The sequence below is a fragment of the Moschus berezovskii genome, chromosome 4, assembly GCF_049115385.1.
Source record: "Moschus berezovskii isolate FMDL1 chromosome 4, NW_MosBer_1.0, whole genome shotgun sequence".
Lineage (NCBI taxonomy): Eukaryota > Metazoa > Chordata > Mammalia > Artiodactyla > Moschidae > Moschus > Moschus berezovskii.
The window spans coordinates 70,668,851-70,674,884 of record NC_142463.1 but is presented as its reverse complement, the minus strand read 5'-3'; the positions used below and the strand labels follow the sequence as shown (position 1 = coordinate 70,674,884).

Genomic DNA, 6,034 nt, shown 5'->3' with positions numbered 1-6,034 from the left:
TAAAGACAGACTTGATTCTGGGGAGAAGAAGAAGGTGGGATGAACTGAGAAAGTGGCATTGAAACATAGACTTTACCCTGTGTAAAATAGCTAGCTAACGGGAAGTTGCTGTATAACACAGGGATATCGGGCTGGTGCTCTGTGATGACCAAGAGGGGTGGGATGGCAGGGGAGGGAGGCTTCAGAGGTGGGGGACATATGCATACTTACGACTGATTTTCATTGTTGCATGGCATAAATCAACACAACAATGTAAAGCGATTATCCTCCAATTAAAAATTTTAAAAGGCTTGATTTTGGTGGAATATTTAATAAATGATGAGGATTATTTTAAATACTCCAGGATGAAGAAAGGTCAGAGATAGGTGATACACATAAAGGCAAGAAAAGAGAGAAAAGATAATTGGTATTCACGAAAAAGAAACCAATGGGAGAAAAATAAAATGTCTGATGGGAAGAACGGTTTCCTGAGAGAAAAAAAGCCCACTGATGCAAAGAGGAACAGCAATGTTTTTGCAAAAATAAATGACAGATACCTACATCTAGACATGGCCTGACAACGATTTTTAAATTACAGTGCTATAGAATAAGCAGTTCAGACATCTGTGAAAGAAACAAAAGATGATACCTAGAAAGAACAAAAAATCATGTTGGCCTTGCCTTTCCCTGCTGCCACACCAAGTTAATTACTACATGCTGTTTTTCTGTCAACTGAGGGATAGGAAGGACTGACAACAGGTACTAGACAAGTTAAATGAAGATATAAATCTAGAGAATTATAAATATGGCCACACAAAGCTAAACATAAATGCAATGCAACTCATTACGCACGACTTCAGATCTTTTCCACTTCTTGTCCCCCAAGGCTCAACACTTGCTCTGCTTCCCAGCTCAAGCAACTCTGTTAAGGGCTCTCACCATTCCTTCAATAATAAGTCCTGATTGCTCCAACTGCATTCTGTCTCCTGACAACACCATCTGGCTCAGCCTTCTCAGGCCAGCTTTGTCATGGGCTCTGTCATGCATGCTGCAGTGGGAGCTGTAAGGCCCAGGGGTATCCATATAGTCATTGGATTCTCCAGTAGCTGCCAGTAGGGGCCCCGTCACAATCTAGAACTGAGGGGTAGTTAACCCCCACTGAGCATATTTTGAGCAATGGGAGAAAAAATAGGAGTGAGCACATAAATTTTTCACTCTTCTTCCCTGATTGTTCCAAACTTCAGAACTTCCCTTAGCCTCTCCAAAGTTGTCCTGAGTAACCAAGAAACCAGCCATTTCTCAAAGAGCTGAGCACAATTTGCCACACTGTTTGCTTCCTTCTCTGTTTTACTTTTTCCCTCGTTATTGCTTGCCTGCAATTGAACCCTCCAACAAAACATTAATTCCCCAAGCTTTGCCTTAGCTTCTGTTTTCTGGGGAGCTGGGCTAAAATAAGTCAAAATACTCTTAAAAGGGAAGATATGTAAAAATTCTGAATGATAATCAGGATCTAAACATTCAAAATAGCCCAATATCAGAGAAAGAAGAAAAGGACATACCAGAGGAGAATGATGGAGAGAGAGGTGTACTACTTTCTTATCTTAAATAGGGGAAACTCAAAAAGTGGACTTACGCATTTGATTCTAGTAAATTGGAGAAATAGAAGTCCAAGAGTGTTTTAGGGAAAATAAGGTTAACTGATTGGAGAATTAAAAATAGAATATTGAGGGACTTCCCTGGTGGTCCAGTGGCTAAGATTCCACACTCCCCATGCGGGGGGGCTGAGTTTGATCACTGGTTGGGGAACTAGATCCCACATGCCACAACTAAGAGTTTGCATGTTGCAACTAAAGATCCTACATGCTGCAATGAAGACCTGGTGCAACCAAAGTAAATAATTAAATGTATTAAAAAAAAAATAGAATGGTGATTTTCAAAAACTAGAGAAAAACAAATAAAATTGGATCTTAAAAAGACACAAAACAAGAAGGAACCATAAACCATACTAATCTAAAACAAAATGACAAAAGTAATACATTTAAATCTTATAAATGATGTTTAAGATATTTAAATAAGAATAAAAACATACACTAGCAAAGACTAAAGAGAATTGTAGAGAGGATGGTAACCACATTTGCAAATCTGGACACAAAGGGAATGATAACTAACCTAATAAATTCAAGAAAGCTAAAAATTAGGCCAGCAATGGGGAGAGTCAAAAGCAACTCAGAAATCCCCAAGGCTTAGGAATTTGTCCCAGAGGTTCTGGTGTAGTAGAGGTGTGACAGAAATTCAGAAGAATTTATAAAATCTGTTTAAGAAGCACTTAGAACCTAAGATGCCCTCCTCGTATCCAGGTGACTCTACCTCCCTCACTTCAGCAGAGCCAGAGGTTCTTTCTCTGGACAGGGTACCATGAAGGTCTCTGACCAGGACACTACAGGGGAGGTTGGAAGTGGAGTTTGCTGAAAATAGAAGGATAAGAGAACATTTACACCTGGCAAGTGAGACCCCAACCCTCCTACAGTCACATCCTAGAATATTCATATCAAAAGTCATTTCCTCCAGGCAGGAGATAGGAAAATTGCTCTATGAGGTGTTGAACCAGGTTGGGTGAAAAGACCTCAAGATGCTGACACTGGTGTTTCATGACAATTGAGCCCCATCGCTGACCCTACGGAGAGGCCTGCTGTCAGCAGCAACCCCACTCACTCACACATAGTTTTCAGAAAAGCTTCTGAGTCCCTAAAGTATGAGCAAACAGCCCAGGAACTTCTCTAATGTAAAAAATAGAGACTGAAACAGATATATAGAAAAAAGAAAATTTGGAGAAACTCATTGTACAGAGAGTAATAGAGATGCAGACATAGAGAATAGACATATGAACACAGTGGGGGAACAGGAGGGTGGGACAAATTTAAAGACTAGCATTGACATATATACACTACCTTGTGTAAAACAGATAGCTAGTGGGGACATGCTAATAAGCACAGGAAACTCAGCTTGTGGCTCTGTGATGACCTAGATGGGTGGAATCGGGGCGGGGCAGGGGGGTGTCAAGAGGGAGGGGATATATGTATACATATAGCTGATTCACTTCATTGTATAGCAGAAACTAGCACAACATTATAAAGCAATTGTATTCCAGTAAAAAGATAATTTATATCTTCAGATAGGTAGGGAAAATGTTACATCCAAAGATTCAGAACAAAATACTATTAGGAAGAGAAATTTCAAAGAACAAAATAAGAAATATAGTATTATAGCAATAATGAAAAATGAAAAATTGAATGGAAGGATGGGAGATAAACAAGGAAATACCTCAAGAAGTAAAACACAACATGGAGAGATTAATATGAAGAAAAAGGTATTTAATGTTCTCATGTCTAAAAGTTCCAAAAACACAGAACAGAAAAAACAGAGGAGGAAGAAAGTGTCAACTAATTTAGAAAATTTTTCTCTAACTGAAGGATGTGAGTTTCCAAAGTGAAAAGGCTCACGAAATGCTTAGGATAACAGATGAATATATAGCCACATGGAGCACAGAAACATAGTATTCTACAACACTGAGAACAAAGAGAGAATCCTAAACTTCTCCAAACTACTTATAAAGAATCAAGAACTAGAATAGCATCAGACTTCTCCACAAGAGCAACAGTTATAACTCCAGAGGGGGAAAAAAGCCAAAAGGAAGGGAAAGTAATAATATTACTAACTTACTTAACAGTAAGTGGTTTTTTCAATAATTATAATAATGTAAATTATAAATTCTGATACAACTAAAATTACTATACAACTATGTTGGGTAATAGGTGTGGGTAAATGAGAACCAAATTCTCATTTTCTGGAGTGAGACAATAAATAATATCTGAAATTTTAAAGTCAATTTGTAACGTAGCAATTCTGTCATAGCAGGGGTAGGGTGGGGTGGGGGTGGTTTATGTTATTTGGGGAAATAGAAGCAAACAAGTAATAGCTTACCTTCCCTGGTGGCTCAGATGGTAAGGAATCTGGCTGCAACACAGGAGACCGCGGTTTGATCCCTGGGTCAGGAAAATCCGGTGGAGAAGGAAATGGCAAGCACTCCAGTATTCTTGCTGGAGAATCCCATGGACAGAGGGACCTGGCAGGCTACTGTCCATGGGGTCGCAAAGAATCGAGACACGACTGAGTGACTAAGACACACACAATTGAAAGTGGTTGCTATAGGAAGTAGGATTGGGGAAGGTAGAGGAGAGCAGGGGACTGATTGTTTTTTACTAAAATTTGCAGAACTATTTCACTCTTCTAATGCATACATAACTGATGAAAATAACTGAAATGAATGGGTTCTTTTCCTAATGCTAAGCTTTTAAACTCATTTGACTTGTTTTGAGTGTATAAAATTTTAATGATAATATTAAAGGCTATCATCTATCTTTTAAAGACACAATGAGATCCATCTTTTATGTTTTACTCACAATATCTACAATCATTACAAAAATTGTTAGGAAAAATAATTCCTATTTTTTTCAGTATTTTTAGTGAAAATTTATTATTTGAGTAATTAATATATATATTTAATGTAAAAAACAGAAAGAAAATATATAAATCAGCAACAAATCCCCAAATCCTACAACCAATGTGTTTAACTACAACCAATGTGTTAACATATTTCTTTTTAGTTATGTATTCATATGTAGTACATCAGTTAGGTTTGTGTTTGCCTGCATGTAAGAGAAAATTCAAATGAACAGTAGTTAGAAATACTGTTTAACATACAAAGTTCTCTTCCCTTATGTAACAGCAATCTTGAGATAGGTAGTCCAGGGTTGCTATAGTGGTTTCATGAGGTATTCATATACCTGGGTTACAACTCTGCCATCTCTAGGGTGTGGCCCTCATCCTCCTGGTACAAAAGAGGACAGATAGAACACATTTGTGCACGTTTGCTTGGGCTGTGTGCTTGCATGCCAAGTTGCTTCGGTTGTGTCTGACTCTTCGTGACCTATAGATTGTAACCTGCCAGGTTTTTCTCTGCATTGGATTCTCTAGGCAAGAATACTGGGATGGGTTGCCATGCCCTCCTCCAGGGAATCCTCCCAACCCAGGGATTGAACTTGCGTCTTTTAATGACTCCTGCTTTGGCAGGAGGGTTCTTTACCACTAGCACCGTCTGGGAAGCCCTGCTTGGGCTGCACATGAACTAAGTTGGAATGAAACAGAGAAGGTTAGCATGGCCCCTGCACAAGAATAACATGCAAATTCATGAAGCATTTCATATTTTTAGAAAAGAAAACGTTTGTGCTCTGGAAAGGAAGAGAAGGAATGCCCATCTACTTTAGAGAAATTTTCAGGGAAAGAAGAGAAGGACTGCCCAACCACTTTAGAGAGATTTTCAGGAAGTATCACTCAACACTTTTATTTATACCTCATTGGTCAAAACCTTGTCACATGGTTCAGGGAAATCTAATCTTCACTCTGAGTAGCCAAGTGCCCAGCTATAAAATTCAGGATTCTGTTGGGAAGGAAAAGAAAACTAGAATGTAGGATAGGATATTATCAGTTAAAACGGTCAGGACTGTGCAGAGAAACAGAACCAATAGGACACATATATTAAAGAGATTTATTTTAAGGAATTGGAACACAGTCTTATGGGGGCTGGCAAGTCTAAAATTTGTAGGACCTGTTGAAAATTCAGGTAGGAGCTGATGTTTCAATATTAACACAGAACTTCTTCAGGAAATCTCAGCTTGTGTTCTTAAAGCTTTAAACTGATTGGTGAGGTCTACTCACATTATTGAAGATAATATCTACTTAATGCCAAGTGGTCGTGGAGATTACATACACCTATAAAATACCTTCACAGTAACACCTAGATTCAGTTCAGTTCAGTTCAGTTCAGTCGCTCAGTCGTGTCCAACTCTCCGCGACCCCATGAATCACAGCACACCAGGCCTCCCTGTCCATCACCAACTCCCGGAGTACACTCAAACTCATGTCCACAGAGTCGGTGATGCCAGATTAGTGTTTGATTAAATAATTTGGTACCAGATCCCAACCAGATTGATACATA

At 38.8% G+C, this 6,034-nt stretch overlaps 1 non-coding gene across 1 annotated transcript; it reads left to right on the top strand.

The window, feature by feature from the left end:
* Nucleotides 1-5,138: 5,138 nt before the first annotated feature.
* LOC129541859 (U6 spliceosomal RNA) lies at nucleotides 5,139-5,246 on the top strand. The gene has a single exon (XR_008682917.1). It is a non-coding gene; the product is annotated as a U6 spliceosomal RNA (small nuclear RNA).
* Nucleotides 5,247-6,034: the final 788 nt, after the last annotated feature.